The sequence below is a fragment of the Theropithecus gelada genome, chromosome 9 (genome assembly GCF_003255815.1).
Source record: "Theropithecus gelada isolate Dixy chromosome 9, Tgel_1.0, whole genome shotgun sequence".
Taxonomy (NCBI): Eukaryota; Metazoa; Chordata; class Mammalia; order Primates; family Cercopithecidae; genus Theropithecus; species Theropithecus gelada.
The window spans coordinates 77,645,791-77,658,179 of NC_037677.1; the positions used below are offsets into that span (position 1 = coordinate 77,645,791).

The following is a 12,389-nucleotide window of genomic DNA, read 5'->3' on the forward strand; positions in this document are numbered from 1 at the left end:
GAGTTTACCACCAGTTGTTCTCCAGGAGCATCAAACAGTCAAATAATCCACTTTGACTTCTAGGTTAGTATTGATAGTATTCAGAAAAATGGTGGTCCTTCTGAAGGTATCTTGTTTCAGCTGAACAGTGAATCATGACTTAGTTTTCACTGCTCGTTTGACTTTTTGTTGACCACAAGGAAAGGGTGAATGTATTCTATTTGTTTAAGCTGAAATTCGAACTCTAACGAAGAAAATATATGTTCAGATTCTGAGTCAAACCAGTAACTCATTCTAGCCCAGTGTTTCATCTTTAACATAAAAGTATTCTACAGTGAAGACTTAAATTTTCCTTATGACTTCATCAGAAATGGTCAGGAATTAACCCAAATATCAACGTTTGAGCAGATTTTTGATAAATACTAAATATTAATTCGTTGTACTAATACAGCAACTGGTGTTCTATTAGAGAACTCAGTATTATTTAAAGTTAAGATTATGAGCTCCGGTGCCAAATTACATGAGTCTAAATATGCGCTCTGCCTCTTACTGGTTTTGGATTTTGAGTAGCTTGCTTAAATTATCTCAATGTATTGATTTCTAAAAAAAATCTATCTGATGAATTGATGACAGTTATCTTTAGGAGTGACCTGAAATGAAGAGAATACTCACTGCTGATCACTTTATTATTTGAGCATAATTCCTGTTCTAAATGCAATACATGGTGTGAAGCAGAAGTGACGTTTTGATGTGGGATTTGTAAATATGTACCATGCCTAAAAAAAAAAAAAAAAAAAGAAAACCTACCTCACAAGATTAAGTGATATAACACATATAAAGTATTTAGAATATTAGAATAGTTTCTAACACATGCTAAGTACACAAAAAATTAGGTATTAAGTTGTGTATTGAAAAATATGCTAAGTATGTGTGATGGTTACTATTGACTGTCAGTTTGATTGGATTGAAGGATGTGAAGTATTGTTCCTGGGTTGTCTGTGACGGTGTTGCCAAAGGAGATTAACATTTGAGCCAGTAGGCTGGGAAAGGCAGACCCACTTTCAATCTGGGTGGGCACAATCTAATCAGTGCCAGTGTGGCCAGAATAAAAGCAGGCAGAAGAACATAGAAAGACTAGACTGGCTTAGTCTTCCAGCCTACATGTTTCTCCCATGCTGGATGCTTCCTGACCTTGAACATCAGACTCTAAGTTCAGCTTTGAGATTCTTGGATCTTCAGCCACACACTGAAGGCTGCATTTTCAGCTTCCCTGCTTTTAGGGTTTTGGGACTCAGACTGAATTCTTTGCTCCTCAGCTTTCAGATGGCCTATTGTGGAACCTCACCTTGTGATTGTGCAAGTCAATAATCCTTAATAAACTCCCTTTTATATATACATCTATCCTATTAGTTCTGTCGCTCTAGAGAACCCTTACTAATAGTGTGCGTAAGAAATTAAACGTTCCTTCAAACATGAGTCTACTGTCCAGAATTAAAAATCTACAGAGGGAAGATAAGCTTGTTTGAACCATTACATGTAGCATCAATGTGGTCGGCAGTCTTAGCTTATTATTATTACCCCTACCTTATCTTACTCAGAAGGTTGTATTTTTTCCTCCCCTCTCTCAAAAGAACTGCAATTAACGTGGATTTTATTCAAATTTAGTTGGGAAGACAAAGCAGCTTAAACTTCCCAATTAGCCAGTATTCCTCCCTTAGTACCTGTCAAGTCTTTAATATTGATTCCCTTTTCTATGAACAGTCCTCATCATCCTCTCTCCCTGTAATATTCTAGATGAGAAAGAGTAAGATTTCGTTCTTACTCTATAGGCATGCTCAGAAAATCAAAACGTGTTCAATTAGTTAGCTGTTCTCTTTTCTTCCACAAGTTAGACATATAACAGCCTCAGTTTAACAAATTACATTACAACAAGGAAACAACTGATGTGGAAGAAAGAAATAAAGTGCTGTATGACTTCAGAGGTGGAATAATTTATTTCTGTTTGGAGATATTGTGGGAGGGTTCATGGAGTACATTACATGTGTATAGTAAAAGACTAACTCAGCAAGCCTGAATTCTTTGAAATCTTCATATTCCAAACAAAGGTCTGACCCTTAACTGGATCTAGAAGATAAGCCCTTAGAATATCTTCTCTTTGTTTAGCTGGGGCTTTGGGCTAAGCCAGATTATTAGCTAGGTTTATGGTAACAATGTGATGTATGGTGAAGACATTGGACCATACAGTACCATATCAGTTTGGAATCTGGAAAGGCTGAAGATTATGTAAATAAGTCAGCCATGTGGGCACACCATGTCTACATGCACCCTCTCTCCCACCCCACAATAAAACATTGGACACGAAGACTTGGATAAGCTTCCCTGGTTGGCAATACTGCAAATATGTTATCACACATTATTGCTGAGAGAATTCAGTGTGATTCATACTACTCCCCTTGGAAAGAACAGCCAGAAACAAATAGCAAGTCTCTCTTGGACTCTATCCATTATACCCTTTTCCTTTGCTAATTTTATGCTATACCCATTCATTGTCATAAACCATAAATACAAGTATAACAGCTTTCCTGAGTTCTGTGAGTTTCTTTAGGGGACCTCTAAACCTGAGGGTGTTACTGGGGAACAATATTTCGTTTGTACTTTCAGTTAGATTTTGAAAAATGAATACACTTTTGAAAACATGTAAATGAGTGCACAGATGATGGAAATAGACAATAACAGGAACACAGGTTGCTTGAGATAGAAAAAACTAGAAGAATGTGAAAAAAGAGGAACACTACACCATATAGTGGGATCAATGAACAGTTCGGCCAAATGCTTCATTAAATGTTCTTTAAAAACAAGTCTATTACCTCAAGAAGCTTAGACAGTGGTGAAAAGATAAGATTCAACTAAATGAATAAATCAAGAATAATATGAGGCAAAGGATAAACACCAAATGGTCTGGGCTAAATAAGTTGGGAGGAGGGACTGTTGTGTGAAACAATATAATGTGAAAGAACTCTATGAAAGTCTCCAGTGGCCTAGATATATGCAGATGGGCTACAGCCGGTAGTTGTGAGAACAGTGTTCCCAACCCCTATTTTAATGTGCAATAAAAATGAATTATAACATTACTAATTCAAGTGAATAAAATGCACAAAAATGTCTTTAGTGACTGTTTCCTCTGATATCACTATTTGAATTTAAAAGGTTAATTTGTAAAATAAATCAATTTTCATTATTAATGAACTCTGAATTTGCACATTTGTCTAATTACCAAAATTTATTGGCAACTCCAAAGTCAATACTCATAGTACTTTCAAGGTTTTTTGCAGACATGTGCAGAGCACTGAAAAATGTGTGTTACCTGATGCACACAGTCCCACATGAGGTTGAATGTAGTGATGCTTTGCCTTCTGGTTTTGCTTTCATACTACAAACAATGTAATTTTCATAGTCTATTTAATATCATTTTTTTTCATTTTAATTCTCTTTTTTTTTTTTGGTGATTCTGCTGTTTAAGATGACCCACAACTGTAGTGCTAAGGTGCTGTCTGGTATTACTAAGTGAAAGAAGGCTGTAATATTGGTTTTGGAGAAAATATGGTATTGAATAAACTTCATTTAATCATGAGTGATAGTGCTGTTGTCCATTTTCAAGCAGAGTAAACAGGTAACCCACAGAGTGGGAGAAAATATTCACAATCTATACATCTGACAAAGGACTAATATCCAGAATCTACAACAAACTCAAACAAATTAGCAAGAAAAAACAATTCCATCAAAAGTGGGCAAAGAACAAGAATAGACGAGTCTTAAAAGAAGATATACAAATGGCCAACAAACATATTAAAACATGCTCAACATCACCAATTATCAGAGAAATACAAATGAAAACCACAATGTGATACCACCTTACTCCTGCAAGAATGGCCATAATTTAAAAAAAATCAATAAATAATAGATATTGGCGTGGATGCAAGGAACAGGGAACACTTCTACACTGCTGGTGGGAATGTAAACTGCTACAACCACTATGGAAAATCATGTGGAGATCCCTTAAAATACTCAAAGTAGGAACACCATTTGATCCAGCAATCCCACTATTACGTATCTACCCAGAGGAAAGAAGTCATTATACGAAAAAAAATAATTTCACACTCATGTTATAGCTGCACAATTTGCAAATGCAAAAATGTGGAACCAACCCAAATGTCCATCAATCAATAAGTAGATACAGAAACTGTGACATGTATACACACACACACACACACACACACACACACACACACACATATATATGAATACTACTCAGCCATAAAAAGGAATTAATGGCATTCCGCAGCAACCTGGATGAGGTTGAAGACTATTATTCTAAGTGAATGGAAAACCATACTTTGTGTATTCCCACTCATAAGTGGGAGCTAAGCTATGAGGATGCAAAGGCATAAGTATGACACAATAGATCTTCTGGACTCAGTGGGCAGGGATGGGAAGGGGGTGAGGGATAAAAGATTACAAATTGGATGCAGTGAATACTGCTCGCGTGATGGGTGCACCAAAATCTCACAAATCACCACTAAAGAACTTACTCATTTAACCAAACACCACCTGTTCCCCAATAACCTATGGAAATTCACTAAATAAATAAATAAATAAATAAATAGACAACAGGAGTACTATGAAAAAAATATTAAATAAGTTATCTTTAAACAGAAACCACGTAATACATAATATGCATTTATCAGTTGACAAAAATGTTATTTCAAGAGCCTCACGGGTATCTAATTCTGTATTTACATGGAAGCAATGGTTCAGTATTTGTTAATTGTGTTTGTGGTGACTTCATAAAGCATAATTACTATGAATAACAATAAATGACTATAGTTAAAATATTGTCTTAGCAAAAGATTTTAAAGTAAACACAGGGGCTATATTGCATCTTAACTCATGTCATGTCTTTTGTTTATACTATACAGAAATATAGGGATATGGAAAAGATCTTTTACAAATAAGTAAACATTTTTGCATTACAATTTACTGAAATATTCTTTACTTAAAGAAAATTTAGTTGCAACTTGAAAGCAACAAGGAAATGAGAGAAAATTATCTGTCCATGAAGAAATTATCTACAGAGATTAGTTGTGGCAAATTAAATAAGATGAGTAAGTCACATGGTAATTCTGAACTAGAGGTTGACTGTTAAGCTAGAACTTTCTACCATTAATGGGAAGTCACAATACTTTGTAAGTACTATAGAAATATTTGTAGGTACTGTATTTGTAAGTATGATAGAAATAGGAACTTCCTTACTTATAGTCTTTTTTTTCTTTCTTCATTTAATTGAGCTTATTCTGTGTCTATGGAATTATATATTTCACTTTATTCAAAGTTGATCAATAATAATAAACTTCAAAACCTAAGCAGTCATGAAGGTAACCTAGAAGAGACAGGAACTACTGTCTTACCCTACAGCTATAGAGACTAGTCAACTGAAAAACATTTACTCAGACTTAAGGAAGCAGTATAGCAGGGTGGTTAAGAGGACAAACTCTGAAGTCAGAATTCCTCCACTAAATCTTGGCAGTTACTAGCTATATGGCAGTAAGAAAGCTGTTCATACTTTCTATGTCTTAGTTTCCTTTGTCAATTGGTCTATTAGTAATATTTATTTTTGTGCAATTGTAAAACTTAAATTATATGTAAAGCGCTCAAAATAGTATCTTATTTATAGCAAATATTCAGTATATTATCAATTATTACTATATACTCAGCTTCAGCCGACTATTTCTCAATGGCATGCAAGATCAACAGATTTCTTTAAATAATCAGGAATTATTTTTATAAGTTTTTTCTTTCTTTTTTTTTTTTTTTTTTTTTTTGAGCAGAGTCTGGCTCTGTCACCCAGGCTGTAGTGCAGTGGCGCGATCTCCGCTCACTGCAAGCTCCGCCTCTGCTTCCCGGCTTCATGCCATTCTCCTGCCTCAGCCTCCCCAGTAGCTGGGACTACAGGCGCCCGCCCCTACGCCCGACTAATTTTTTATATTTTGTTTAGTAGAGACGGGGTTTCACCGTGTTAGCCAGGATGGTCTCTATCTCCTGACCTCATGATCCGCCCTCCTCGGCCTCCCAAAGTGTACAGGCCTGAGCCACCGCGCCCAGCACAATTTTCAATATTTGAAAACATTGTGTAACCAATTATAATATATGGATCAGTTGGTCCACAAGCTAGTAGTTAGCAACTTTTTCATAGCTAAGTAGAAGATTCTTTCCAAATCAGTAACATTAGGCCTCTACTTAATTGTCTAGAATTTCACTTTGAGGATGAATGTATGGAGAAGAAGTTTAATTATAATCATTTTATTGTGTTTATTTAATAGAAATAATAAAATAAGTAGGAAATACTAGGAAGGTTCACTATCTGAAAGCCCCCCAATTTTTCTTTCCTGTGAACCAAGTCTAAAGACATTTTAATTTATCTAAATAGTATGAGAGAGAAGCAACAACTCTGTAATATCCTTCTCCTTAAGGACACCATTCATATTAATTATCATTTTAAATAAGTTAACATGCATTATTCTTTCTGGATAAAAGAAAATATTAGCAGATAGAAAACGAAAGAATATCAAGTTACACTTTTTATTACTTTGACAAATTTTATTCATTGGATCAATAAAACAAACTTTTAAAGGTAACTTTTTAAAAGATATATTTAAAATTTAGTCTGAAATCCAAATCAAATGTTGTACAAAGTCAAATATTGTTTTAAAATCATTTTTAAATTGTGATAAAACAAGAAAGAGTATTATAATTAATTCACTCTAATTTTTCTAAAGCATCATTTATGTATGAGGAATATTACATCAACTCTTTAGTATAAAGAAATCTCTGTATCCGTATCTCCAAGATTAACATTCTGGTATGCCCTCTGAAACTTCTATATGTCTAACATTTCTGCTTATCTAGGCACCAAGACCCTTGCCCAAGCTACAAATTAAACTATTCTTTTTCAGATGTAGGGGTCAAACACAAAAGAAGCAAATACTTTTTTACTTTTTATTTTAGAAATTATGACTATTTAACTGGAGTAGAATTTCTAAAATTTTCTATTTACTATGATTGTAATTTCTAAAATGTTCATGTAATAAACAATATTTAATAAATAATTAGTCTTCAGAATTTTCCAAGAGAATGGAGAAAGTATAAAGAAGGATAAAGGGAGAATATGAAGCAAAACCTATTAAAGGCCCATTCATATTCCCTAATAAAGAGGGAAGGTGATATTAATTTGGGAAAATATTTTGTCACACATACAGGAAGAGACAGAGAGAAAGGGAGAAAGAATTATTATGGCCAATAGCCAGTGCAAGAAATAAACTTTAGACACTAGAAAATTTCATCAAGCCATAAGAATAAAAAGTGTTACTGTTTTAATTTCCAAAGTACAGAAGCTGAGAGTGACCTCCCACGTTGAAGAAAGTATACTCCTAGACAAATGGTAATCTTATGAGTGTTTCTTTCATAATTGTGGTAATTCATATTTCACACAAAAGATCTCATTTATGTTAAAAGATATTTTAAAGTGACAATTTCTTTTTGTTCTTAGTAAAAATAATGTTAGTTACAGAAATATAAACTAGAGTTTAAAAGTTCTTTTTTTTCCTAGAGAATCAAGCGGATGACCAATACCTTACAAGAGATTAGTAACTGTAACTAACAGATTAGTAACAGATTAGTAACTGTTTGCATAAGCAAACCTCCTGATGTAGTTTGGCTGTGTCCCCTCCCAAATATCATCTTGAATTCCCATGTGTTGTGGGAGGGACCCAGTGGGAGGTAATTGAATCACAGAGGTAGGTCTTTCCCATGCTGTTCTCATCAAGGTGAGCGAGTATCATGAGATCTGATGGTTTTGTAAGGGGCAGTTTCCCTGCACAAGCTTTTATTTGCTTGCTACCATCCATGTAAGACATGACTGGCTCCTCCTTGCCTTCTGCCATGATTGTGAGACCCCCCTAGTCACGTAGAACTGTAAGTCTATTAAACCCTTTTTCCTGTGTAAATTACCCAGTTTCCAGTTTGTCTTTATCAGCAGCCTGAAAACAGACTAATATACCTTCTTTTTTCAAGAACTGGTCTAAGACCAGTCATCTCCAACCTGACAAATCCTCCAGTTCTGGGGGTTGGAACAAAGCTATTCCCAGGTACATAAAGAGATTGGAAAAAAAAAAAAATTCTTAACTTTTTTTTGAAAAGATGACCAAAGGCAAAGTTTACCCAAGTATGCCATTCAGATAAGGATATCTCAATTCATCTGTCCTTTAGGTTTTCTCCAATATGGACTCATCTTTCTTTTGACTTTTTCTTAAAGTCTCAAGGCATAAAGTGATAAGAACGGGCAGGAAGGCTAGTAAGAAGGCATTTTTTCACTGAGAACAGTTTTTAAATAAGATTAGTTGAAGTATTCCTAAAGGTTTCTGTTTCCTACAAAGCAAAATATAGTTTGAGCTAGAAAATTAAAAAAAAAAATGAATTTGAATTCAGACTGAATGAGGACTACCTCACTGTCATATTTAAACAGATGTCTAAAAAAGACCTCAGCACTAAAGAAGTGACTCCCAAGCATGAGGATTAAGTCACCTCAGAGGACTATGCTTTTCTCAGTTGAGGACTTCAGCCATAGTAGCAAGGGTGTTTGTATTGGATATCAATGACATCTCCAGGGTTGTCAACAAGCAAAATCTCAAAATCCAGATAAACCAATCAACAAACCAAACAACAGCAACAACAATGTTGAATAAGCAAAGTTAAATTTATTACTCCTACTGCAGTACAAGAAAATCACCTTGATTTTGTTTTCTTAGTAGTGTTATACAGAAGTGAAACACCAAAGAAAATCATTTGTAAGATATTGGAACCTGGGCTTTGTGATTTTAAACAAAGTTTTGCAAGACAGAGAGTTGGTTGAAATTTTAGTTTATAACATAAAAGTTTTAGATTACTTGCCATAGTAAGCAAGGGTCTTGAAGCAATTATTGACAAGCAACCAATTTGTCCTATTAAATAAGTTATTTCAGTTGGTCACAGTCTCATCTTTTAGAAGCAAGTATTTTCTCAATCAAATAGCTTAGTTGACTTTGCTTATTCTCAATATTAGTTAACCTATTAATTGGAAAGTATTCCCTGCTCCAATATTGTCCGACATAAAGACAGGAAATTATGTTGGCTTCAGTTTTCAAATTGTACAGTTAGTGAGGGTAAACTTTGATTTTAGTCTCAGAATTTTTTCCCAAAAAGTGCTTAAAGGATTAAACATTTTTCCCGAAGACTAAAGTATTACATTAATTTTCTGAATTCTAGGACAGTTTTTACATTTGTTTCTGCATTATTCAATAATTTTTATGGTAAATTATGTAATCAAAACTCACTCTATTGAGCCATTCACTCAATGTGGACAAATAATGTGGATATTAAAAAAGAATACATGTGCAATATAAATATTTGGTCAAGAAATATACACTCATCATTTCTTGAAAAAAAATAAAATTCTAAAATATGATGAATATGCAAGTGACAAGAAGGAATAAGAATCACTTGCCCCACTGGATATTGAAATGGCTGTTAGATGTTGTATCAAGGTTGTTTTATTTTTCAGTCTGAGAAGTCTAAGAAGCGGAACTGAATTAGGTAAATAAACATCCACTCTCCAAAACACTCTTTTTCCAAGTGTTAGCCTATTTTTCTGTGATTTTCTGCCAAGCTATTCATGCTTTTATATGCAATGCTCACAGCAAAGCATTCTTGTATGCATTCCTTTTTATAAAAAAGCTTTCACCTGCCACTTGGAAAACACTTGATGTTTATGTGCAGAATAGTGATCGATAGTCTTATTGCACCTGCAAGTTTGTAACTCACTTCAGAGTTTTCTGCTGATGTTGTAGATAACAAGAACATCTCTTGAGTACTTTACAACTTGTAAAGTTGTAAAAAAAATCCTGAGATTAAATTTAGAGAATGAGTACTTACTTTATATAAATGTATTTGTTTCCCTAAATGTGAGGATTAAAAAGTTGTATGGATACATAAAATTTATTATCTAAGTATTTAAATAATTGTACTAAAAGAAAGGAGAGAAGTTTCTAATGTAAATTTTGGGTGTCATATTTCGGTGACTTGAAAAGAGAGGAATTACATTTTTTTTTCCTCAGCATGGCAGATTGGAAACACTGTGAGTATGCCTCTCCCACTTGGCAAGACAAAATAACGTGTAGGGGCTCATGCTGTGAACTCATTTTTCAAGAAGCAACACAGGAACTTAATGGGAAAACTGAAAGAAACCACAGTCCTTTTGAAGGAAGTGGCAGGCTGCAGCATACACTGTGAGACAAGTGGAATACTGTAAGTCCCCAGAGCATAAGAGGAGGAGAAACTGCCTCTGGGATATGCACTCCCACTGGGGAATTTGGCAATCCAGGCCAACAGGGAAGGCCTTAACCCTACCCAGTATTGGAACCGATTTAATGAGCAGTAGGGAGTGTATGAGAAGGAACAACATCGGGCTCTCCCAGACTCCAGCAAGGATGGAAAGTAGCCAGCCATTCCTGATCCTACCTCACAGGGGACCTCATGGAAGGCGGTTAACTCAGGAAGTGGCCACAGGTTGAGAGAAGCTCACAACTGAGATGCGTGATATAATCTCAAGCAGGGACAAACTCACTTAGCCAGAACCAAGTGATGAGTGGGAAGTATGTTGTAGCCACAGACACAGGAGCTGGATGCCCTGCTTTGTGAGGGGACCACAAAGGCCATGGCCTCAAAGCCACAGTTTCTGTCTCAGTGGGAAAGGAATATGGCCTGGGTCAGTATTAAGTTCTGGGCACAGACTGCCTTGAAACCTAGCTGGCTGTTGCTAGTGGAACACTGTGTGTGTGAGACGTGCCTTGCCAAGTGCATGGAAGCTGGATGGAGCTTGCTGCCACCTGCTACTCTCCACTCCCCATATGGACTCTTCTATGCATGAGGGGCAGCTGCACTCCTTCCTGTGGCTAGAAGACTGCCCTTTGATTCCCACTGGGGCTGCTGCTTGTACCAGCACATGGGCATTCAGAGCATGAACTTGCCTGACTCAGCCCCGGCTGACTTTGCCCCTTCACTCGTCCTGGTAGCTTACTTAACACAAAGGACAGAAACTTTGGGGAGTTCTATAGCCCTGTCCATTGCCTGAGAGAGCAGAGTACCTCCCTGAGGTAGCATAAGGTGACACAAATCTTCCTGCTACTACCACAGTTGGTGTTCTTTTGCAAGGGCCATTTCTTGTCTGGGGACCGGCTGACACAGTCCATTGCAGCATCCACAGGCACAATAACAAAATGCCAAGGAAGGAGAAAATTTGTGTGTGACCTCAGCTATCATCATTGCCTGCATCACGCTGGCTAACCAGGAGGTCCAGAGTCTGTCTACATGACCGGTTCTTAACTACTACAACTGGCATTGGATAAAGTCCACACACTAAGTCTATTTATACTCAAAGAATCTCAGAGTCTATGTCACTCCCTTGCCATCAGAGCTGGTGCTGGTATCTTCTGCTGTGAGATTTGAGTACAGGTCACATATATCCTCAAGAGTTGACAAAGTAAATGTGTTGTGTGTGTGTGGGTAAATAAAAAATATATATACTGTATATGTATATAAGTGTATTAATATAATGTATGCATATTATATACATATGCATTACATATATTCAATATGTATTCCTATATATACATATATAAATAATATATATAGGAATATATAGGAATACTAATCAGCCATAAGAAAGAACAAAATAATCTCTTTAAAATCTTTTGCAGCAACCTGGATGTAGCTGGAGGCCATTATTTTAAACGAAGTTACTAGGAATGGAAACCCACATTCTGTATGTTCTCACGTTCTCACTTACATAAGTAGGGGATAAACTGGGTACACCAAGGCATACAGAGTAATATAATGGACACTGGAGACTGAGAAGGAGGAGAGTGAGAGGGAGATGAGGGGTAAGAAACTACGCATTGGGTACAACGTACACTACTCAGATGACCAGTTCAGTAAAATCTCAGACTTCACCACTATACAATTCATCCTTGTAACCAATAATCACTTATACCCCTAAAGCTATTGAAATAAAAGAAAGAAATGAATAATTACAAAGATAATTATCTTTTAAATTCTTTAAAATATATTTGTCAATAGTTTTGCAGTTTCAAATGATGGAAACGTAGTCCCAAAGTGAGAATTGTTTTGCTCTCATCTCTGGGAAGAATGGTGATGTCATTAGAACCCATGGACCAGTCAATACATAGATTTGATTCTGTGAGGGCTCAACACTCCAACCTCAGCTTTGCAATTATCTTTGTATTCACTTCACTTTATTGCTC

The 12,389-nt window shown here is 35.8% G+C and overlaps 1 non-coding gene across 1 annotated transcript; it reads left to right on the top strand.

Annotated features, from left to right (window-relative positions):
- The first annotated feature begins 595 nt into the window (after positions 1-595).
- LOC112632312 lies at positions 596-663 on the top strand. The gene has a single exon (XR_003121366.1). It is a non-coding gene; the product is annotated as a small nucleolar RNA SNORD2 (small nucleolar RNA).
- Positions 664-12,389: the final 11,726 nt, after the last annotated feature.